The sequence below is a fragment of the Eretmochelys imbricata genome, chromosome 1, assembly GCF_965152235.1.
Source record: "Eretmochelys imbricata isolate rEreImb1 chromosome 1, rEreImb1.hap1, whole genome shotgun sequence".
Lineage (NCBI taxonomy): Eukaryota > Metazoa > Chordata > Testudines > Cheloniidae > Eretmochelys > Eretmochelys imbricata.
In genome coordinates this window covers 347,339,769-347,364,641 of record NC_135572.1, presented here as the reverse complement: position 1 = coordinate 347,364,641, position 24,873 = coordinate 347,339,769, and the positions used below count along the sequence as shown (strand labels likewise).

The 24,873-nt window shown below is 42.8% G+C and overlaps 1 protein-coding gene and 1 long non-coding RNA gene across 2 annotated transcripts in view; one reads left to right on the top strand and one right to left on the bottom strand.

Annotated features, from left to right (window-relative positions):
• The window catches only part of CELF2 (CUGBP Elav-like family member 2), a 689,087-nt gene that overhangs the window by 80,536 nt on the left and 583,678 nt on the right, over positions 1-24,873 (top strand). The window lies entirely within an intron of this gene.
• Positions 15,618-23,218, bottom strand: LOC144259605 (uncharacterized). The gene is made up of 3 exons (XR_013344867.1): positions 23,136-23,218; positions 21,289-21,420; positions 15,618-15,780 (listed from the first exon to the last, which is right to left on the bottom strand). It is a non-coding gene; the product is annotated as an uncharacterized LOC144259605 (long non-coding RNA).

Here is a 24,873-nt window from a genome sequence, read left to right as displayed (position 1 = left end):
TCTATTGGTTCCAGGAATGAAAGGCATTTCAAATAAAAAAATAACAATTCTCAAGTACCTATTTTAACTAATGTTCCAAGACTATATAGTCCTAATGATATGTAGCAGATCTAAAATATTTCCCTTTGAGTTTGATATGCTGCCTGACTATTTAGTGTATTTGAAATGCTAAAGTATCCAGTGATTGATTTCTGAATCTGTAGACAGCATACAGAAAACATGAGCATGTTTACTGTATGTTGTCTTGATATCGCCTCTGGAAATATTTTATAGATTTATGTCAGTCATCACTAGTTCAGAAGTGTTTTCCAGTTTACCATATTTCTTCAGGGACCTAGCTGTGAGCAGTGGGGAAGGACTCTGACTTGTACTGGACAGCTGTAATGATCAAGACTGAAACATGGGACAAAGCTGCAGTAGCAAAATGCTTATTAACATGGAGATGGGTGTGTAGTGAAAGTGACTCACCGTAATGCTGCTGGCTGCACATTTGTGTTGGTGTCTTATCGTTTTTATTTGGTCATCTGATAAACGTCCATAACTGAGAGTTAAGAGCTCATTAGTTAAAATTTAGTGTTGTGTCTGGAATCAGGTCAGGCTGCTGAAACGGATGTTTCATGAAAGCTATTAATAGCCACAAAATGTTCTCTCAGTAGGAAACGTGTTTATAACTGTTGAAATAGTCTGACGGTTGTCTTGTTTGTTTATCTGATTGTAATGTGTGCAAAGTATATTTTCTCGCCTTTTGGTGGGGGAGGAGTGGTGGCAACTCATAAACTCCTAAATCTTTTGTATAGAAACTTTGTGCTCAGTCTGTTTTTAGAAACATACTGTTAAATCGCTAGCCATTTTGGTCAGAGAGCATTGTGGGTATGACAAAACCTATATACAACTGTATAAAAATCACTTATAATAACTTATAAAAACACCCATCTTCTGTGTCTTATAGTTTTAAACCTTGCTAGTGTGTGTTTGATCCTTCAGTGGACTTAAGATTTTCACGGCACTAGTTACATTGCAGATGTGGAATTATAATTTATATGGCTTGCTTCTGAGATCTATGAGACTGGATGTTTAGATGCAAAAGGGAGTAATTTATGGGATAGTCCCCAAATTATTATTGGGCTTTCAAAAGAGCTGGTCAGATGATTTTTTTTCCTTTTCTTTTTTTTTAACAAATGTAGCCATTTCACAGGGGGAGAAAATTGCTGTCTGCAATTCTTCCGGGAGCATGCCATAATCTTGACTTTAGAACCCAAAAAACAAAAATCTGGCATTGTTTGGTTCTATTCTGAGAGCCATCATAAACCAGGGAAGTACTATTGTCCCCATTTTACAGATGGAGAAATGTGGCCTGTGGGGTCACACAGGAAAGCTGGTGCAGGAGGTGGCTGAACCCAGGTCTTCTGAAGCTATTACCCAAACCACAAGACCATCCTTTCTGTAATAAATATGTATGCATTCCTTTACATAATAGCAAGTATTAGGGGCAGTCTATGCAATGCAACCTGGTCTGCAACTGCAGTTGTCTCCCAGGGACAGGTTGAGACACTGTGTGATGTTTGCTGGTTGCACTCCTGCACTGTATGGAGCACAATCTAATTTGTGCTGACAGAGCTCTATGGTGATAACTTGAATCTCATGGAAGAGGTAAGGTTTTAGGGGTTTTTCTCCTTTTTGTCACCACAGATCTCCCCCCCCCCCGCCACCTTTGGTGTTGAACAGGAACTCCCCACCAGCCATTTTCCCAAGTCTCTACAGAAACTACCCAGCAATGATGGGCCTGTAACTTTCTATCTGTTGAGCTGGCAAGGTATATGAGTCTGGGACTAGTAGGATGTGGGAATAGGTTCAAGTTATACACTGAACCTTTGTCCTTGCAGCCCAAGAACGCCAATCAAGGGGTCTCAGACTTCTTTGAACCAGCCCTGCTGTGCATGGCAGTTCTACAATCACTAAAGCCACTGGCCTTATAAGGATTCAGTAAAATCTTTTCACAAGCATCTTCCTGTAAATTTTGACTTCTACCATCTTGTGCCAACATATTGTCGTGCCTTGTCCCTGAACTCTGACTACTATAGCCAAACTTGAAACAGCTTTAGCTGCAAATCCTTTTAAACAGAAGGAGATGTGAGAGGGCTTAGTATGTGATGCACAGCATTACTGACGTCTTAACACAGCACCCTTCGATCCAAATAGACAGACTTAAAATCCATTCTGCAACCATGTTAACCATACTGAAAAAGCAAAGATAGCTTTGTATAGCTTCAAAATGTGAAAAACCGTCAAGAGGACACTGAATTGCAGGTAGAATTATTTCCCATATATTGTGAAAACCTAGGAAATAGGATTTTTATTCAGGCAACTGCTTCAATGGGTAGTGGAGTTAGCACCATATAGGTGAAGATATAGATTACTTTTGTGACCCATTGTTCAGTGAGTATCACGTCTTCTTCCGTGCCTGATTTACAGAAAATGTAGCTCTGTTATAGCCCCCAGCTTGCTGGCTTGGCTCTTTAGCTACAACTTTAAACTCTGAAGGTTCCTGGTTCAGGCCTTGATGTTGGCCAAGATGGAGGTCATCATCCCTTCACTCCACAAACCAGCCAAATTTTTGGCAGCTTCATGAAAGTCATGGAATCCTCCACCAAACACAGTATGCCAACCAGTTGGAGCAAATGTGGCTGGGAGTTAGAAGTCTATCCCGAATGTGAGCACTGGAAACATACAGTGAGAGGACACAGTGGGAGGGTGCCCTGGGGCACTGAGACAGGTGAAGGAGGAGATGGGGCAATTGGTAGGCTGGAGAGAGAAGGGTGTTGGCTATGTGGGGAGTACCTGGGGCAATCTAGTGAAACGTTGGGGTGTGAGAGGTTGCCTGAGCAGCAGGGGCTTGTGGGGAGAGGCCATTGGAGGTTGCATGGGTCAGCTGATGGGGGAGAGTTGGGGGTGGGTTACATTTGAGGGGATAAGGAGTGCCTCTTGTTGGTGAGTCAAGTGCTCTCCTAACTTCTCTAGGCTATGCGTTGCCATTGCTGTCTCCCCACTCTCACTTCTGCTCATCGAGCCAGACACCAGCAGGGGCAGTGGGAGCAGCAAGAGAAGGGACAGAGAAGGCACCACAACAGCTTCATACTGATATTAATATCTCAGCTGGGCCATGAAAGGACTGTCAATTATGTGGGTGTCATGCAAGATGCCTGACACTGGGCAGCCCTGATCTCTGGGCTGCTAGGTCCTTTGTGTGTATTTTTTATCCTGGCATTAGGTTCCTGTTTTTATCTTTTTTAATGCCAGTCAGGTGAAATACTGGCTTGCAGCGTGAACTTTGAAAGGTTCTTCTTTACCTACTTTATTTATTTATTTTTAACTTGCACTGCAAGTTCAGTGTGATTCTCTTGAGAGTTGCTATAGTCGGAAACTGTTACAGGACTATGGAAATTTCCTCTGGGAAGAGAACCATGTTGCATCTTTAAAAAGAGGTTCAGAAGGAAACGCTGCTTGATGCAGATATTTAGTGAAGGATTGGAGTTCAACTAGATCAGAGACAAACAACGCGGGGCATTGAAGCTGTTCGGATCTGGGCTTCAGACAGCAATAATAGGTCAGGCCACCTACAAATTTCCAGTGTCTATATACTGCTTATTACATTTACGTCTATGGCTGAAAAGTCAGTGTAGATCATACATTTCAAATGAATAATGTGCATATTATTTGGCCCACCACATACGTTTTATTAAATGTATTTCATTTTACTTTTGTGGCAATAATATTAAAATCAGGATATGGCAGTGAATCACACAGCTCTTTATGAAACCAGGTAAGAAGGGGAATAGATTGTGGCTTTTGGCCCATCTCTAAGCAAGGGTGGTAAACTGCACCAACTCACACGGAGATGGGACTCAGACACCTGTCTGAGAGCATAGAGCTCCTGCTTATTTATATGCTGCTAGACCAGAGGTGGGCAAACTATGGCCTGCGGGCGTCCTGCCTGGCCTCTGAGCTCCCGGCCGGGGAGGCTTGCCCCCAGCCTCTCCCCCGCTGTACCCCTCCCCCACAGCCACGTCGCAGCACAGGCAGCGCGGCTTGCGCCCGCGCACCTCCCAGGCTTTCCAATAAGCCTGTCCTGCCGCTCTGAGCGGCGTGGTAAGGGGGCGGGGGGAGAGGGGGTTGGATGAGGGGCAGGAGGTCCCAGGGGGCAGTCAGGGGACAGGGGGTGGTTGGATGGGGCGGAGCCGGTCAGGAGACAGGGAGCAGGGAGGATTGGATAGGGGGTGGGGTCCCAGGAGTGGGAGACAGGAAGCAGGGTGGTTGGATAGGGGGTGGGGTCCTGAGGGGGGGCAGTTAGGGACGGGGGTCCAGGGAGGGGGTAGTCAGGGGACAAGGAGTGGGGGGAGGTTGGATGGGTCAGGGGTCCCGGGGGGCCTGTCAGGGGGCGGGGGTGTGGATAGGGGTCGGGGTAGTCAGGGGACAGGGAGAGGGGGGGTTGGATGGGTTGGGGGCTCTGAGGGGGGCGGGAAGTGGGAGGGGGCAGATAGTGGGCGGGGGCCAGGCTGTTTGGGGAGGCACAGCTTTCCCTACCCAGCCCTCCATACCGTTTCGCAACCCCGATGTGGCCCTCGGGCCAAAAAGTTTGCCCACCCTTGCGCTAGACCCAAAATCCACATAGTCCAAGTCACAACCAAGCTCTAATGGGGCTCTGATCTGGGTTGGGACTTCTTGATTCTGCTGTACTACAAACAATAAGTGGCTCTTCAAACCCATAAAATACAGCAAGGAATACTGTATCCACTTGAAATTGTGTAGGACAGAATGAAGTTACCCAAAGTCCAATTTGCTCGTTTAGCATGTACTGCACATTTTCCCCCTTTGAGACCAATCTGAAGGGATCTACTAAAAAGCATAGTTTATGCAGAAAAGCCTTACTATTTGCATGTTCTTCTGCATAAATAATGCAATATTATGGAAAGGAATAGAAAAAGATTATCCTCTTTTGAATTCCAGTACTGAGATGAAGGTTGAAAAATATGTTATTGTAGTTTGCAGCATTACACTTGGAAAAAGAATTTGACTATCGATAAGCAGAGAGATTTTTAAATGGATATTTACATATAATATCACTGTGTGTTTACAGTTAATATCATATTGGATTTAATTTTATTACATTCAAGAAAGCAATTGGGTGAAGAATAAACACTGTGTGATAGTATCTCATTGATATGCAGAATCAATATGATAATCATATTGCTGATATGAACTCATAAGAAAAGCTTCTGACATTTCATCTAGGCTTCTTAATTTAGTATTTACAATGGATGTATGAAACTATATACTGTAGTCTTATTGTTTAATTATGAAGAATAAACTTTGTGTCATATTTTTGATTTTTTTCTAATGACTCTTATTCTGCTTTCAGATGATTTTCAAACTACCAAAATGTCATGAAGACATTTCTTTTAGATTTTTTTTATTAACAGATATATAGTGAACATATACAACAAAAGGCTAGATGCAATCTACACTAAAACCAGCCTACGAAGCGTGTGTGTGTGTCCCCCTAATGTCGCAAACTCATTCAATCCTCCCAGGGGACATCCCAGAGTTCATTTCAATGTATTAAATGTAGTAGTTTGGACATATTCCGAGCTAAAAACATTTAGGAATAGGGAGATCAGATGTCCCGATTTTATAGGGATAGTCCCGATTTTTGGGACTTTTTCTCTTATAGGCTCCTATTACTTCCCAGCACCTGTCCCGATTTTTCATATTTGCTGTCTGGTCACCCTATTTAGGAAGCATGGACGTGGCACTGGCCTGAGAGTCAGGAGAACTGGGTTTTATTGTATCCTGCTGTGCTATTTTAGGCAAGTTCCTTAGTTTCTGCCATGAACAAAACAGACAAAAAATATCTTATGTTTGTACAGCTCCAAGCATGCTGGTACTCTGATCTCTGTTGGTATCTCTCATTGTTACTGTAATACAAATAATAAATGGCCCTCCAATGCTATATAATCCTGTGCCTGTTGAGATAAAGGAAAACTCGGTAAGATAACACTGGAAGTAGGTCTCTTCCTCGCTTTCTGGGTCATCAAGTAAAGGGCAGCATCGCATACAAGGCCAGTACATTACAATTGCACTCTTACAAGCAAAGACAACAAGGACAAAATATCTTTCACAAGTGTCTTTAATGATGAGAGGCCCTGTCATAAAATACGTTTCACTGTTGTGTTAAAACAAACTTACCGCACTGGAGAGGGTTCTGTAAAAAGTTATAAAAGTCCAATACCTTGAAAGCTGATATATCATTAAAGTCACTACAACATTCCAGGCACTGCCACAAATAATTTTGTGAGGTACGATTGATTGAGTCTCTATTCAAGAATAAAAAACAAGCAGTGTGCCAAGAATGTTGACAAGGAGCGATATGAATCCAGTCTTATCTCAGTGTTATTGCTCTTGCTAGTCACTATCTTACTATTAAGATAAAGCAAGTTACCCTGCTGTGTAAGCCACTGATTGAAGGCTGGATAATGATTTCTGGATTTTTCACTACAAGTGCAATATTGGACAGAGTCTGGAAGAAGATGGATTGGTAAATTGGAATTTACGTTTTAGGATGTGCACCTACAAAGTAATTTAATACGTTGAGGTATCTGTACATATATACATCTCCCTCTCTTTCGTCAGGTGAAGGAAATCACATCTACTCTTTATAAATACATACACCTAAACATTCTGTATATGCTTATTTGTATAATACCATATATGTGCTTTGCATTTCAGACATAAAAAGACATGACTCCAGATCTGAGGAGTTCTATTGTATATATGCCTCTCTCCTTACCCAACATAGGTTTGTGTAGCATATACTTTGTGTATTCATATGCACTATTTGCATATGCAAAATACATGCATAGTGGGCCTGATCCTGAGGCCACTGAAGTCAAAATAAAGACTTTTATTGATTTCAGTAGCTTTTGGACCAGATCCAGTATGTGTAACACACTCATATGATATTGCATATTTTTGTTTAGAGCGGGCAACTGCTAATATATTAAGTTTTGCCTGTGACACCTAAAAGGGTGATCTCTGCTTACAAGCACACAGCCTTCATTATCTGCATGCCTTGCAAGTTATTATGGATTTACCTTCACAACCCTGCTGTGAGGGAGGGAAGTATTATTGTGTTGTATATGTCTGTGCAGCACCTACCACAACAGGATTGAGAGCATGTTTGAGCCATTAGGTGATAATACAAATAAATAACAATTTTGATGTTACAGATGGGGATCTGAGGCATAGAGTGATTAAGTGACTTGCCCAAGGTCACAGAAGATGTTTCTGGCAGAGCCAGAAATTGCAATCAGATCTCCAGAGTCCCAGTGTGTAGGTCCTTAATCATGACACTATTTTTCCTGATTAATGATTAACAAGCAAAGGAGGCCTCAGAAACAGAGGGAGGGAGAAGGATATCATACAGGTCCAATCCAGTGGCCATTTAGTCACAGTTGCGGAGCAAGTGCTACAAAGGTGAAGCTGGCCACAGGGTTGCGGGGGAAGGGGAGAGGAGAGGGGATTTGCCCAAGAGAAGAAGCTATTAGAGACTGCCCAAGACAGTGACTAGCCTTCCTTCCCCCCTCGTGTTCCCTCCCTGCCCGCCCCCCGCCCCGTGTTTAAGGCAGGTAGACATTGCAGCCTTGATGGGGGCTCTGGATGCCTGCTCCTTGTCCGTGCCCTGTAGCAGGACTTGAGGAGCAGTGCCAGGGACTGGAGATAATTGGACTCAGACCCAGGAGTGAGCCCAATTCCCAGTGGTAACAGTGAACTTGCCCAAGAGCAGGGACGCCGGACAAGGTCAAGGGACGTAAAGAGATTATAACCGAGCCCAGGTTGAGGGTCGGCTGACTGTTGGCCCTAACAGAAATATCAGATTCACTCTGTATGATTTTGTTCTCCCCTACCCCGCCATTTAAAAGCAGCTCTTTACTCTATTTGGGTGTGTATTTCAGCTGTGTCAAACATTTCCAGTGAAATCATATGAGATTTGGTTGTGTTTGGATTTGTTACGAATCTGAAACTGGGCACATTAGAAGCGTGAGGTTTGTGCATCTCCAGCCAATTTCTGGTTTTCCACTGAAATCCTGCAGGATTTGTCATTTCACATGGTTTGGACCCAAAGCCAAGTGAAATTCAATGGTTTTGACTGTTTTGTGTAAATATTTTGGTGAGAGTTGGTCGATTTTTTTTTTAACAAAAATTCTTTCATTCAAAGATACCTTTTTTTCCTAAGTAGGAAAAATGCTCAAAAAACTGGATTTTTTCCTGAGAATTTTTCTGTTTCTTTCACAAAATTGGAAAACAAAAAATTTGGTTGTTTGAGGGGCAATTAAAGGGGGATTATTTATGATTTTATCCCATCTTTTTTTTTTTCTTGTTTTCTGCTTTTTCAATAGCCAAATGGAAAGCAGAGAAAAACAAAGATAGGTGGGTGGAGAGAAGGAAGGAAAAAAAAAACACTCAGGAAAATCTTGAAAACCCCCCATAATGGAACAAATGGGTATTTCCATTAAAATGTTCAGAAATTTTTTGACTAAACGACAAAATGTTCTTTTTCTGAACTTGTGGAGATAAAATAATTTTGACATTCCCCAATCTTTTTTTTAGCCATCTATAATTTAGGGTTTGTTTGAACGTGTAAGTCAAACCAAGATTCAGGGATTGCAAACCTGAGCAGATTGAAACGAAGGGAAAATCTGCATAGAAACCATTATCCAATTATAAATGTGTGTGGAGCTGAAGAACCAAAAGTTCTGGGCCCAGTATTTAGCTCATCATTAACTGTTTACATCATGCAGGTTGTTACACATTGTGCACTTTCCTAAGCAAATAACCCATCAATAGTCACTGCTAGGTTAAATATGGATATACTTATTCATTATCCTGCTAAAGAGAGAAGCACACTTACTGTCTTCCATACAATTTCTTTAATATGCACTGCATTAGATGACTTAATAGGACTTTTCCATGTCTAATTTCTGATTGTGTGATTCATTTGGTCTCTCGGCAAACATTTGCCAATAGAAATTTAGCTGACAATTGAACAGTGAAGGGGAGAGGAATTGTTCAGAGTGGTCAAGGTATTAAAATGAATCATGCAATGTAAATGATAAATGAAAATTTGAGCTGGATATCCGGCAAGTTCCTAACACTGAGGTCTATTAAACTGTGGAGTAGCTTCTTGGGAACCCACTGCTTGGACTATTGTACCGGACTGGACAAAACACTAGAATATATGCTGCAGGAAACATTCCTAAAGTGGCCAGGGAATCATAGAGTCACAGAAATGTAGGGCTGGAAGGGACCTGGAGATGTCAGTCCAGTCCCCTGTGCTGAGGCTGGATCAAGTAGACCTAGACCATCCCTGACAGGTGTTTGTCCAACCTATTGTTTTAAGACCTCCAATGATGGGGATTCCACAACCTCCCTTAGAAGCCTACTCCAGAGTTTAACTATTATGAACTATTTTAATGGATTAACTAAACTCGAAGAAGTCTTTTTCCACCTCTAATTTCCAGGGATCTCTCCTCAACAGCATTTTTGATAGTCTCAGCACATGAGACTATCAAAAATGAGCTCATGAAATGTCTGAAACTCTAGCATGATGCCTAGAAGTGGTCCCTCAGGGTTAGACCTGAGGTGCATTGACAGGGTGTAATGAGGCTACAGCTCTCTATGGTTTGCTCGACAAGGCTGGGAGACGGAGTTTTGATTGTGCCACAAAACTGTTTTAGTTTCAGACTGCTGTTAATTTTTGTTTTGTCCTAAGCAGACCAGTTTACCTATCGCTAGGATTTTTTTCTATCATCTCATGGAACTCATAGGGTCCCAAACCCAAAAAGCATTTCTAAAGGTGATTTCCGCCCCCCCAGCATGGGCCATGATAATAAAAGCAACACAACCCAAGTTATCAGTTCTGGGCCCAGATAGACTAAGACATTTGTTCACCAGGCTTTGAAATTCTGGCAACCAGCCTGCCATGGGCTCCAGTATAACTGTCCAGTTCTAAATCAGAGCTAAAGAGAGAACATATTATGTGGTGTGAAATCAGAAATAGCTAGCAGAGAGCCGACAGCCTGCTTCCTACTTTGATCATTATAAGGCAGACTTTGGACTTATTTCTTTAATTGATTGCATTAAAGGATCGGGACATGTTTATACAATGTAAACCTTCTTCGGTTTCTAATTAGTCCTTAACTGATTTGAATCAATTTGTTGTTTTAAATTGCACTGTGACAAATTAGATATTTTAAGGTGAAATTAAAAAATTGAAATTAACACCGTTGTCACTTTGTGTTTATGGGTTTAGAATTTGCATAGGGCCTTGTGTACATTTTGCTTACATTACATACATTCATGTCTTTCTTCTGAGGATCTCAGAGCTTCACAAACAACAGCTAAGCTCCTTGTAAAGTGGAAGCAATTATTATTATCTCAATTTTATACATGGGGAAACTGAGGCATGGAGATTAATTCAAAGTCATACTTCATGGGAAAGCTTTCTAGCTGGTTTCTTATACGACCCCCGCCCCATGTAGTATGCAAGTACCTCCCAAACATTAATAAATTATATATAAATATACAAATTATATTATATGCACACACCCCGTGTGATAGGGAAGGTTTTTTTTCCATTTTATAGATAGAAAACTGAGGTACCAAGAGATTAAGAGACTTTCCTAAGGTCAGACAGCAAGTCTGTGGTAGAAGCAGGATGTGAACCCAGGTCTTCCAAGTCCTGGTTCAGTGCCGTAAACACAAAAGCATCCTTCTCTAGAACAGAACCCACATTTTCTGATTCCTATTCCCTATTTTAGCCATTAGGAATATTGTTATTTAGTATCTATTTGTTAGCTCTGAGGACACTCTCAGTACCTGAGTACAAGAGATAGAATATATGGCCTGTAACGCTTTCTCAGAGGATCCAGAACTGTAAGTCAGTCACCCTGTAACCTCCGCCTTAGCAAGTGGAATTTGTTGATGGTAAATTGGGTGACAGCTCCTTGCCACTCCAGTCTATTAGCCAGCCAAACAACTCGTTAGGACTCCATCTGTCCTAACTTTGTCTTGCAGGTTAACCTTTCATGTACTTCAGTTCCCAAACTCTCCAGAAGCATCTTTCTGCAGCACCCAGTGCCTGACACTGATCACTCGCAGAAATTACTAAGTCTGCTGTCTCCAAAGAGACAGTATACACAACAACCTGTTGGTTCAGCTAAATATTCACATCTTACTTTATTAATAAACTTATTCTTGGTTTATTATAAATTCATCTCAGTTCAGTACTGTTATATTAAAGAACAGAGATTTAAGTGACACTAAGCAGAGATAATAGAAACAGAAATGGTTACACATAAAACAAAAGTATAATCATGCTTCCTAGTGTCTAAAATTTAATGAAACACAATCCTTGACTAAGCTATGTTTTTTATCTTAAGTAACCTTTCAGCATTACCCACCCAACGTGGTTGGTAATCCATCTTTCACAGAATTCAAAGAGCTCTGACCTCGTTGTTCCTCAGTGATCAATAACAAAGGGATTCTTTCCCCTTCTGATAGCCAAGTAAACCTTTGAAATGTGTTCTTTTGAAGTGTATCCCCAGATAAAGTTTTTCTCCCCAACTGTTTGTGCTCCAGTGAGCTGACCCCATGCTGTTTTCTAATTTCCCTGATACCTGTTTTTTTCTGTAAACGTTTTCTGATGACTTAAAATGCAAATGAAGTCTCCTTTGTGTTGGTTTCACGATGCTTGATTCACAACAGGTACCAAGGCAGACAGGTAAATTAACATTCTTTTGTCCGAGGAAGACTTGTTGATCAACCCAGCTTGGTTACATGATTTTAAACATATTTGTTGTATACACATACAACTTTTTACTTAACACCCAGACATACATCACAATGCCGATGTTCACCATTATGACATTTTCGTTTGATACCCTAAACAACGTTCTTTATAGCTAAATACCAATGTGCATAATGAGTTTATCAGTCTCGATAGGAATTGCTGTTATGTGGCAGTAAACCCTTTGCCAGTGGGAATTGAGGGGCTGTGAGGGCCACATGGCCCCTGTTCTGATGAGTTTACAGTCTAACTACACAAACAACGAATATACACAATCAGGCTTCAACGTAAGGTTCAGTCAATTGGGAATTATCTTTTTCACCTATTCCTTTAACTGATGGTTTGGAAGGATGGAGTGTTTGAGCTTCCCAGAAGTAGAGAATCCTGAGAAGGAATTTCAAAGGAGAGAAGGTAGGCACATAGGCAGTAGCCTGGGGGAAAGGCATGAGGACTGGAACGTGAGAGTAGAAGGCAGTGGAAGAGATGAGATGGGATTTGTCTGCAGAGTTTGGAAGGGGAGTAATTAGAAATGACAAAAGAGTATCTAAGTAGCTGCAGAGCTGCTCAGAGTTTAGAAGGGGAGGATAGAAATTTGAACTTGACACAGAAGGCCAGAGGAAGCCACTAGAGAGATTCAAGAGACAGAGTGATGTGAGATCTGATTTAGATCCCATGGAAGTCAATAGGATTCTGTTACTGACTTCAGTGGAAACATGGTCTGGAGGTTAGCAGCAGCATTGTGAGTGGATCGGAGGGCATCAAGAAGAAAGTCAGGGAGATCAGAAAGCAGGAGGTTGCAGTAATTGAGGCAGGAGAGAAGCAAACAATGGATGCATATTTTAACTGCAGGGATGAAAGGGAAAGGTTGGAATTTTAAGAAATTGTGGAGAAAGAGCTGCCAGAACTTGATGACTGCTTGGATGTATGGGAAGAAGGAGGGGAGGGCATTAAAAAATCACCCGAACCTGGGCAATGTAAATGTAAACCTGGGCAATGGGAAGGATGACTGTAGTATCAATAGTGAGGGAGAAGGGATGGTTTGGGAGGAGAGGTGATTTGCAATATAAAAATATTTCACAGGGCTGCTGATCTTCAGCTCCGGTAGACACTTCTCTAACATGCAATAACCTAGAATGGAAATATTGGTCCTGAAATGATCCAAAATAAAATGGTGATGCTGAGTTTTATCTGTCCAAATTGATTTTAATTTATCTGGCACACTTGTGTGCCTGTACCAAATTGTAAAATGTGTTGGCTGTTTCATTGATTTGCAGTATAATTTGCAGGCTCTCTCTGATTAAATTACAGCTTGGTGCACAATAGCACTTGGGGTACCAGGGTTTCATCACTCGAGACAGTTCATTCATAGAATGAGCTTATGTTGCAGTTCTGGACCCACGTGTGCGTGGATGAATTGGTATTGGGTAATGTATGGACTAAATGCAGTAAAACCAGACCAGAAGCTGTAAATCTTAAAGCAGTTAGCAGCATTTAGATTCATGTGATTAACAATCTCATGCATGTAAGGCGGCTCTGCTAGCTGTCACAGAGAAAAACCCAATTACACATAAACAGATCTTGAATTCTCCCTCTGGGCTTGTTTCTCTTAGCTAAAGATTTTCATTCTTACTTCTGATTTTTTTTCAAATGTAATATTTAATACATCTAAAGGCTGCTGTTTTATTGAGGAGTTCAGACAGTGTAATCCCTTGGGTAGCATTCTTTGATTGAACGCAATACATTTTAAAATTAAATATATTGACAGCCTATTATAACATGCTTTGTCCTATAAATTAATTTACAGCTTTTTGTATGTATGTTGAATGTGGATTGTAATTACCTAGTTATAATTGTATTTTAATATTTTAACCACTCTTCACATATGAGCACCAAGACCTGGACTACAAATGCCTGGCGATAACAGTCAAATAATAGATTTTTGTTATTTTTAAAGCAAATTTGTGAAGGGAACTAGATGACTTAGCAGATTTGTAAGAGTGTAAAGGGGGCTATTCGCCTCCTGTGTTATTGGTTAGAATTCAGATGGACAGACATTTAAAGAGAGTTACCAATCACCTGATTGCCTGTTCGGCTTGTGCAAGGCAAGTCAGTTCCCAACCAGTTCATACTAGACAACTGCCCACATCTCAGAATCCACCTTTGCAGTTAGTATCTTTGTAGCCTCAGCAGAGAGATCTTGAATTAAATGGGGCTGGATCTGAACCATTGTGCTCGCAGAGATGGTCCTTCCAAAATAGCTGGAGGTATGAGACGTGGGGGGTTGGGGGGTAAGGGGAGCTTGCTCTGCTGCTGCCCATGCTGTAGGGGTAAATAAGCACTCATATCTCAAGTTTTGTCCATCTAGGACATTTCATGAGTGCTGAATTAATTTTGTTTTTAAGTATCTTATATTAATAAAAGGAAACGTAGAAATGTTAGATATTCATTCCTTGGCATTAGCATTCTTTTTGTGCATGCTTCAGTACAATGTACCAGTCGGTAATTAAAGCCATTTCTTATGGCCTGAGCAGTCCCACGTGATCTGAGACACTTTTTGGGGGGCACACAGTGAATTCTGGGGTATATGTAATATGGAAGCCCCAGAGTACCAGGAAACATGCAATAAGTGACCCATTTGGGAAGCTGTGAGGGAAGGAGAAACAGTGGGTAATGGGGTTGGGATTGGATCTAGGGTTGTATGAGGGGGAAGGCAGGAGGGGCAGAGGGTTATCTTCCACAAGAGTCAATTTCTGAATTATCTTATTATTCATTTCCCCTCCTTCTTGCTTCCCAGCTCACAGTCCTGATCTCGCCTCTGACCCTGAATTTTTGTACATCCACCCTAAAAAAATGCTGCTCGTAATTCACCTCCCTGCTCCTCTCTAATCAGCTGTCAACTGCAGCAAATCTGACCCCAAGGTATTAACTCTCACCACTGAATGAACGTCAGGTCTCCACCCTCAACGTATTCCTGACATCAGCTTCCCCATTGCACCTCCCACATTCCCTCTCCTCCCTGCTCCAACCTCAAAAGGTCAGCACTTCCCACTGCACACTCTCTTCCCCTACAAAAAGAAAAGGAGGACTTATGGCACCTTAGAGACTAACCAATTTATTTGAGCGTAAGCTTTCGTGAACTACAGCTCACTTCATCGGATGTGTGGGTGGAGCCTTGATTAGGGTTGGTAGAAAATTTTCTGTCAAAACTGTTTTTTTTCCCCAATGAAAATTGGGTTTTTAGTTAAATGAAATATTTTGCAAAAAGTTTATTGAAAAACAAAATCAATAGGAAAATGCCACTGCAGTGCCTCTTGGTAGGTGTAGTTCAGCTGCCTTATGCTCCCATTCTCTTCTGTGGATTGGGCTCCTCACTCAAACTACATCTGTTGTGATGCCTCACAGGCATGGATACCCATAATGCACCGTGGTTGCTCAATAAGAGGGGGATTCCATGGTTCATCATGGGAGAGATAGTCCAGCCAGTGAACCTGGCCCATAGAAAATGGAGGCATGAAGCACCTGCACTTCAACTCCCATGAGGCCCTGCGGTAGCATTTCCAAATAGAAATATTCAATTTTCAGCCAAAAGTTTTTGGTTGATTTTTTTTGCCAAAAAGTAAGAATTTTCTATGGAAATTTTTGATGAAAATGATTTTGTTTTTCATTTTCATCAAACATTGTCCGCGGGGGGAGGGGAGGGGGGGAGGGGCTGAAATATTTCCAACCAGTGCTAGATTTGACCCTTCGACAGCAGGGCTGTTGGACTTTACTTACAACCTGTGCATAGGATGAAGAGTCTGCTCAAAGAACCAGTATCTTGTCTCATGTGGTGGTCTTGACTGCTATCCGTGGCCTCATGAGTATTTAGCCCTTAGGTACTGCAGAAATAAAATTCAGTCTTACAATGTGGAGATGAAATTGGATACAAAATGTGACATACTTAGATTAGAACAGCCAAAATATTGTAATTCTTACAAACTAATTGGAGTGCTTAAATGATTCCCATTATACAAATCTAAAGTGATGATAGCATAGAATATAACTTAAACAGTAGGTGGACAAGTTTAGGACAAGTATGTAATTTCATTTCAGGTTAAATAAAAGGGGAGGAAAGCCCTTTCATTCTAAAAAAAGTGACTGATTATTGGTAACAAAAGAAACACGTACATTGTATTTATGTACATAAAAGGGAGATTAATGTGAGACACTCAAGAAACTCGATCTATTTAGCTTCTCAAATAAAAAGTTAAGAGGCAACTTAACTCATGGTCTATAAGTACTTATGCAGGGAGAAGATATTCTCAGACTACAGGGCTCTCTACTCTAGCAGACAAAGACCTAACACGATCCAGTGACTGGAAGTTGAAGTCAGCAAAGTTCAAACTGAAAATAAGATGCAATTTTTAAAGAAAAGTTTTAATTGTATTTGTTTTAAGAGTGAGGGTAATTACCAGATTACCAAAGGATGTGGTGGATTCTTAGTCATTTGGAGTCTTTAAATCAAGACCAGATGTCCTTCTTCTACAAGATATAGCCTAGCTGAGTCACAAGTTGCTGGGCTAGATGCAGAAATCATTGAATGAAATATGGCCTGTGTTATATAGGAGGTCAGACTAGATCATAATGATCCTATCTGATCTTAAATTCAACGAATCTGCTCATTTAGTGGGATTGTCAAGATGTGCACATAAAGCTAAGTAACTGTAGGATCTTTTGACCCATTTCCTCCTTTTGCCGTAGTCACACCCAATAGTTTGTTGTATCACTCTTCTTGCAAGCTCTTCAGGACTGGGACTGGGTCTATATTCTTCCAGTGAAGGGTCTATTTAAAATGCATAAGCAAGCACTTGGGTTTTACCCAGGACCTCATTTAAAATACCAGCGCACACATCTGTACTTTTGCACACATCTGTACTATATGCTCACAGGGCTGTGACATGATGGAAGAGCATATGCTGCCAAATAAGGCACATTACATCTGGTGTGTGCATGCCCGAGTCCATGGTTCTCCCGAATGTTTAATGGATCTAATTTGAGCTGTACTTTGAACAAAGCATGTTTTATTTTGGCCTGTCTGATAACAGCATGGCACAGTGCTGTGCAAGAAAAATGTGGTTCAGATCATGCATGGGGCTCCTGCTTCTGAGGAGGATTTAGGCAGCAGCATAACGCTGATATGGTAGGGCTCCTGACAGAAGCAGTAGGAAGAAATAGAGAATGTGTGAACTATAGCTCCGGAGTATTAAGGTATGTCTGCCCAGCAAAAAAAAACCCAATGGCAGAGCATTTCAGATCCCAGGTCAACTGTTGGCGTGGGTCCAGCTCCCTCCTCCCTGTCAGTTTTTAGACATAGTTTGCTGGAAAATAACAGTTCAGAGTTTAGTCTGCAGGCAATTTCGTGGGTTTATTGGGGCTGAATAAGCAAGCATCTTTTGAAGCCTTTTATACCAGTTGGGCTATTTTGATATGATGATACAGTTTGTTTGTTTTTAATTATAGTTTTATATGCTGATAGAACCCCCTTCTTCTCTTAACCCCTCGTTTTGAATGCCGACGGAGCTCCCTTTTCTTCCCCTGTTTTTTGGCAAACTTAATTATATTTGTAGTGCCCTTTTTTTTGGTACCACCCTTTCCAGTACATGGTCATGTTCTGTTCTGAGGGGTCCTGAATCTGGGGTCGATAAGGCCACCATTTTTTGTACCTGATGGGAGAGGTAAAGAGCGGGGTTTCTTTTGGTCATGGTCACTCTTTTGCAGACTTTGCGCTAGATGGCTTCCCAGAGAGCCAGGAATCATATTGAACCTTTTCCCTGTATTGTATTATTATTGACTTACAAGAAGAAACCTGACTGAAATTGGTTATTTGGTCTCTTGGATATATTTCATAATTAACCAAAGTGTGGTTAAGCAATTGACTCTATGATTTATCAACAGCAGAAAACACGCCCAAGAAACTTGCTGAAGAATTAATGGGCTCTTAAAAATATTAGGTCCGGCTCTGTTACTTGTGCAACCTCACTGAAGCTCTCAGGCGAGATTTTCAAAAGGGACCTATAAGGGAGTTTAGTGCTCACCTTCCTTTGAAAGCCATTGGGAATGGGACACCTACCTCCTTTGAAAATTTGGCCTAACCAATGGGGTTGCAATCTCAAATCAGCAAATTTTAGGCCCTGGGGCAGCAAAACACATAGGCATATGTTTAGATTTCACCATGTCAGTAGCCTTCCAAAGGACTTACTCCCATGCTTAGTTAAGCAAGTGGTTAAATTCATTTCTAGATCAGGTCCTCAAGCTGTTACTTTTATGTCTAATGCTTTTAATCACTTTTTGAATTATTCCCTGTCGATTATCAATATTACTAATTAAAATATGGGAGGGAGAACCATTATGAATACAGTACTCCATCCATGATCAAAAAGAGAGTTTCTAAATGTAACTCCACATGGTTTGCTGTGATACAGACCTAATAATTGGCTTTTCAACCTGCAATAAATATTCCCCTCCCTGTGCTCTTCTGATTGCTCCATAATTATCACTAGGAGGACACAGGTTTAACTCTATATTACAGATATTAAAATACAGATATATTTTAAATCCCTTCTGCTGCATATATTAACATTTCTCTATGTACCTTTTTAAAGCAGCTTTGAGTTCTGCAATAAAATCAGATTCACCGTTTAGTTATGGTAAATACCCTATGTGGTAACAGAATGGATCAGTTTGCAGGAAGGAAAGGTGAATCAGTCAACTGCAACATAATTGTGTGTGTTTACACTATAGAGAAATGTATATAGAGGAAGCACAATGGTAACATATGACTCACATAAATATCACTTTGGCTGAATAAACTGTGGAGGGAAGATTTGTAGAATAGAGGATTTAATACCATCAATACACATGTACCCAAAGCATACATTGATGCATTAACTGGGTCTTTCCCTTAGCCTTTGTATTTTTGAAAACAATGGAATAGCAACATTTATTCTGATAGTTACCCCTATGTAATTGTTTGGGGGGAACTTCACCCTTGCGTACCACTCAAAATAGGGGCTTTAGTGAGAGAATATCACTACTGATGAGTACTATATAAATTGGTTTCCAGTCTCAGCAATTCAAGCCAGACACCACGTCGGTTGTGAGGAATCTTTTAAAAGGCTTTTGCAGCTACAAGTGAATTATTACAGGATACTGCTTGCATGCGTAACAACCGCTGCCATTTGCTCTTAATTCATTGCGGTTTAAATACTGAATGGCATGGCATGTCAACTGATATATGCACAGACATGGATAACCAGCTCTTCTTCAGTGTCAAAAGGCCGACATAGCGATCTCAAAAGTTCATACCTCAATGCACCATTGACATTTTGGCTGTATGATTTACGTTTCACCTTGTAATAGCAATGTTGGGGATTCCTGACAAATGGGCTTGTGCAAATAGAACATAAACTTTATGGCTGAGATTTTCAAAGCCAACTAGGGGACTTCGCCACATAACTCATTAACTTCATTGGATGTTGTGTGGCTCAATCCTCCAGTCAGCTATGAACATCTCAATCCATAGCTCTCTGTGTTTCCCAGTGAAATGTGAGAATTTTCATAGTGTGCTACTCTATAAAGGATGGGATCAGCTGTCTTTCGCTGGGAATATCCCAGCTCTTCATTTTGTATTTGCTGCTGGTAAGAATTTGGTCATTTTGCCATTATCTGTATTTTAGTCATTACAAATCTGAATAGTGATTTTTTTTTTAATTTAGCCACCTTTTGCAGTAGCATCCTCCTACAGCTTGAGTTAAAGAGATCTCACAAGTCTTGATATGCTGCACTTTCAGTTTGTATCGGCAGCTTCCTTTCTCGTATCCTAAACCAGAAGATTCTATTCAGGTTGTTTTACTGCTATCGTCACCGTGGTACCTGAGTGCCTTCCACTTTTGTATAAAAGGACATGACTAATATCTGTCACATGTGGTTTGCCTTCTGTCTAATCCTCTCACCAGGGGAGGAATTATGTGTGCTGCGTACTATTTTGTTTTATATGGATTTGGGTTTTTTTAATGTATATTCTGATGTGTGAAAAGACTATTACCAATAATAAAGCAGTCACAGATGGAGGAAAAGATTAGTTTGTGGTTAGATGTATTACAAAAGACTCACAGATCAGCCTGTTTTCCTCAAATATTAGATTTCAGAGTAACAGCCGTGTTAGTCTGTATTCGCGAAAAGAAAAGGAGTACTTGTGGCACCTTAGAGACTAACCAATTTATTTGAGCATAGGCTTTCGTGAGCTACAGCTCACTTCATCGGATGCATCCGATGAAGTCATCCGATGAAGTGAGCTGTAGCTCACGAAAGCGTATGCTCAAATAAATTGGTTAGTCTCTAAGGTGCCACAAGTACTCCTTTTCTTTTTTCAAATATTAGAGTTTGCAACCAGTTCTCTGGGTGCCGAGTAAATATTCAGGCAGCTAGACAGCTTTCTGCTGGCTACTTATCTCATGTGCAGGGGTACAGATGAATCCTACCAAAGTCAGTTGTAATTTGCACTCACTAAATTGGATCCAGATCCACCTCTTTTTCTGACAGAAGCATAGAAATAACAAGGATTTGGGGAAAATGCCCATATTTGGTCATATGGCTTCTTGTTGGGGCTTTGCCATCACAAACACAGAGGGGATGTAAGAACAATAATTTGGAGTTCCATAAACCTTGTCGTCTGAAGAACTCCAAGTGCTTTCCGAGTGTTAACTAAAGCCTCACAACATCCATGTACTCAGGCATAGCAGCTTTCAGGTTGTTAGGCTCTTTCTGTGATCATGATGGCTCACTAACCCTGCGTAGCACTAATTACAAAGGGAGACTGCAGATTCCTCCACCTCTTGCACTTCCTGCCCAGAAATCAGAGCTGTGGTCCCCAGCTAATGGTTTCAAGACCCAATTCATACAGGGTAAAATTTTCTAAAGCACCTACGGGTATGTCTACACTGGAATAAAAGACTCGCTGCCCAGCTGCAGCTGGCTTCAGTCAACTGATTTGGCCTCACTGGGCTAAAAATTGCTGTGTGTTCAGGTCCGAGCTGAAGTCTGGGCTCTGGGACCCTCCCATTTTGCAGGGTACCAGAATTCAGGCTCCAGCCCGAGCCCAAATGTCTTCACAGCAATTTTATAGCCCCACAGCCCAAGCCCCGCAAGCCTGAGTCAACTGCCCTGGGCCAGGCACGAGTATTTAATTGCTGTGTAGACGTACCCTAAGTGATTTAGGAGTCTAAGTGCTTCAGAAAATGTTACTTGTCTTAGACAAAATAATATTTTATTATCAGTTTTAGAGAAAGTAGCATAAAAATAAACTCAATGCAGGCACCCAACTTAGGCATAAAATAGTGAATATTTACCCAGAATGGCTGTCCCAAGCAGTCAAAAATCATGAGTCAGGCTCAAAAACGTTATTTTTTTTCTAATGGTGATTTTATTTGGCTTCTGTTTTTTGAGACTTTAAAGTTCATGTATTCAGGCTTTCTCCACAACTGTGAAGACAAGAAAATTACATTTGTAAATGAAGGCTGGGTTTAATCACATGACTCCAGGAGAGGGGACTTTAAGGAAAAATGCTAAATATTGTGAGACTCACGAAACAATTGTGAGACTTGGCACCACAGTTTACCTGGCATTAGCTTGTCTTCTTCTCTGAGCAGGACAACTTCTGATGCAAAAAATACTCAAAGTGTTTGTCAAAGAAGATCCTCCAATCCCTGTCCCAAGCATCTCTGTGTAACCCACTGAGCATAAGTGAGCTGTAGCTCACGAAAATTTATGCTCAAATAAATTTGTTAATCTCTAAGGTGCCACAAGTACTCCTTTTCTTTTTGAGGTTCCCTTCTGTGCCCCATCCCCAGAGGCTATGCATCCATTATCGCCCCACCCAGGGAGCCTTAGCTTAAATTGTAGCAGTTCATGTTTTTAGCTTCAGAGGTCCTGAGTTCAATCCCCGGTGTGACAGCCATTGCATGTGGATACTAGTAAATATTCTCCCAGCCTTTTCCTCATAGTGTTTCTTCCCCCTCAGATATCATCAGTGGTACTTTACAGAAATTCTCAGCGCAGTTTGGAGGAGAATTAGTCTCTTAGGGACATGTACTCTCAATCCATGGCAGCACTTCCATAGTGTTTCACAGGAAGCATGTGTGAAACAAGAGCAATATTAGCTGGCAAACTTCAGACTCAAGACATAGCGAGTAACAAAACAGATTTCAAACGTGGCTTTATCTGACATTGTTATAAAACATGAAGCACCTTGTTTAATTTATAATTGTCACAAAAACACAAAAAAAAACCCATTGTTGAGGAAAAAAATATTGCTTTCTTTGTATTATTTGTATGTGATTGGCATGGAAGTTATGAAACTCTCACTAGGAACCAGAACACAATACCTAAATGTCTTGATTTGTTTTTAATGGCTAATATCATTGTCAATTTATGGCATGCAGTGTTTTTAAATGACAGAGAGGATGAATTCCAAACTGAGTTAAATACAGGCTGCAAAGAACATTTTAAATGTAGAGTTTGGTTTGTCTGGGCTTGAGATTTAAAGTGGTCTCCTGTTCCATTCTATACGTAATACTGACAGACTCCGGTCGTCAGCGGGCAGGATTGAGCCGAGGACCTCTGGAGCTAAATGCATGAGCCTCAAGCCACATGGCTGTTAGCTAAGGCTGTAGAGCGGACTCATTACTCTCCCTCTCACTTTAAGTAGTCTCGGTGCCACTAGATGGGATAGAACACCGCACCCAGGAGGTGTATGGGTTACATATACGGTAACTCCTCAGTTAAAGTTGTCCCGGTTAACATTGTTTCATTGTTAGGTTGCTGATCAATTTGGGAACATGCTGGTTTAAAGTTGTGCAATGCTCCCTTATAACATCCTTTGGCAGCTACCTGCTTTGTCCACTGCTTGCAGGAAGAGCAGCCCGTTGCAGCGAGCTGGTGGGGGCTTGGAAGCAGGGTGGACCGGCAGCCCCACTATCAGCTCCCCACTCCCTTAAGTTCCCTGTACAGCAGCCACCCAGCAGGCTATCAGTTGCCTGCAGTTCGGCTGTCCCTCCCCCCACTGCCATGTGCTGCCCCTGCTCTCTGCCTTGGAGCTGCTCCCCGAGCCTCCTGCTTGCTGGGGGGGAAGGGGGAGGAGAAGACAGGGGCTAATGTCAGGGTGTCCCCCTCCCCCTTGCTCCTGCACCCTGCTTACCCATCTCCATAGAGCAGGGGGACACACGACAGGGCTCAGGATGGACGGAGCTTCCTGGCAGCAGCTGTGGTCTCAGCTTGCTGATTAACTTAACAAGGCAGTGTACTTAAAAGTGGGATCAGCGTACTTAAAGGGGAAGTGCGCACTTTCTCTCTCTCTCTCTCTCACACACACACACTCACTGTGTGTCTCTGTCTGCCATGCTGTCTCCCCTCCCTCCATTCCTGCTGCCTTGTAGAGTGTGAGGCTACTTTAACAAGGCTTACCATATGTCCGTATTTTCCCAGACACGTCTGGCTTTTTAGTTCTTTAATTGCCATCCGGGAGGAATTTTAAATATCTAAAAACATCCAGGAAAATACGGATGTATGGTAACCCTTACCAAAGTCCCGGGGCTGGCGGTGCTTCCTGGAGCAGCTCCCAGCACCTGCCCACTGGCAGGAGCCTGCAGTGTGGGTGGCCCCTAGGCACAGAGGCAAAGGGGGTCTCCACGTGCTGCCCCGCCTCCCTCCTGCCCAATCGGAGCTGTGGGGCCGGGGCTTGCAGGCACCAGCATAGAGCCCTCTGCCCCCCTCCACCCCCCACCCCCCGCCGCCCTGACCCAACCCTAGGAGCCAGAGGCACCTGCCGGATGATTCCCGGGAGCCACCCCAGGTAAGCACCGCCGGGACACCCCATCTCTCCCCCCAGCAGATCCCTCTTAGGGTCAGGGTGGATAGGGCTCTTTGCGCACTGCTGGTGCCTGCAAGCCCCACTTTGCAGCTTCAGCAGCTCCCATTGGCACTTTTCCTGGCCAATGGGAGCCACAGAGCTCACGCTTGTGGCGGGTGCAGCTCGTGGAGACCCCTCAACTGCCCCATATCCTAGGAGCCAGATGGACCTGCGGCAGGAGGGGTGAGCAGGCGAGCAGGGCGGTATGAAGAGGCGAGCGGCGAGCCAGCAGTGGGTTGGGGGGTGAGTAAGAGAGCAGGGGGTGGTGGTGAAGAGGCGAGTGGCAAGGTAGCCAGTGGCTGGCTGGCGGGCGGGCAGGTGGGTAAGGAGGCAAGTGGCGGACGGGGAGGGTGAAGAGATGAGCGGTGAGCCAGTGGGGGGCAGTGAAGAGGTGAGCGGTGAGAGAGCCAGCAGCAGGCAGGAGGGTGAGGAGGCGGGTGGTGGACAGGGAGGGCGAGGAGGCGGGCGGTGAGCCAGCGGCAGGCAGGGGGGGTGAAAAGGCCAGCGGTGGTTGAAGAGGCGAGCAGGGAGGGAGCCAGCAGCAGGTGGATGGGTAGGCGGGCGGTGGTGAGGAGGCAAGTGGCGAGCCAGCGGCAGGCGGGGGTTCTCAGGGCGGGCATGGGGGTTTCTGGCAGGGGAGTGAGGATGTGAGTGGCAGGTGGGAGGAGGTGAGCAGTGGGTGGGGGACTGAGGAGGGACGCAGCAAGCCAGCGGCAGGCCAGGAGGTGAGGAGGGGTGCGGTGGCGGGGCCGAGCGGAGAGGGGGCAGGACTTGGGGCAGAGTGGGGGCGGAGCGGGGGTGGACCGTGGGCTGGGCCGACACCCTCTGTGGAGTGTCCTCTCTTTTGAATGTTCAAATATGGTAACCCTACATTAACAACGAGTTAACCCCTTGAGGGCTCAGCCAATTGCTAGTTCATCATTTTGCAGTAAGGCATTCCCTGGGAAACATCCCACCCTCTGACTTCACCACCTCAACCAAGTTTCACAATCATCACTGCTGTGTACAATATTAAATTGTTTGTTTA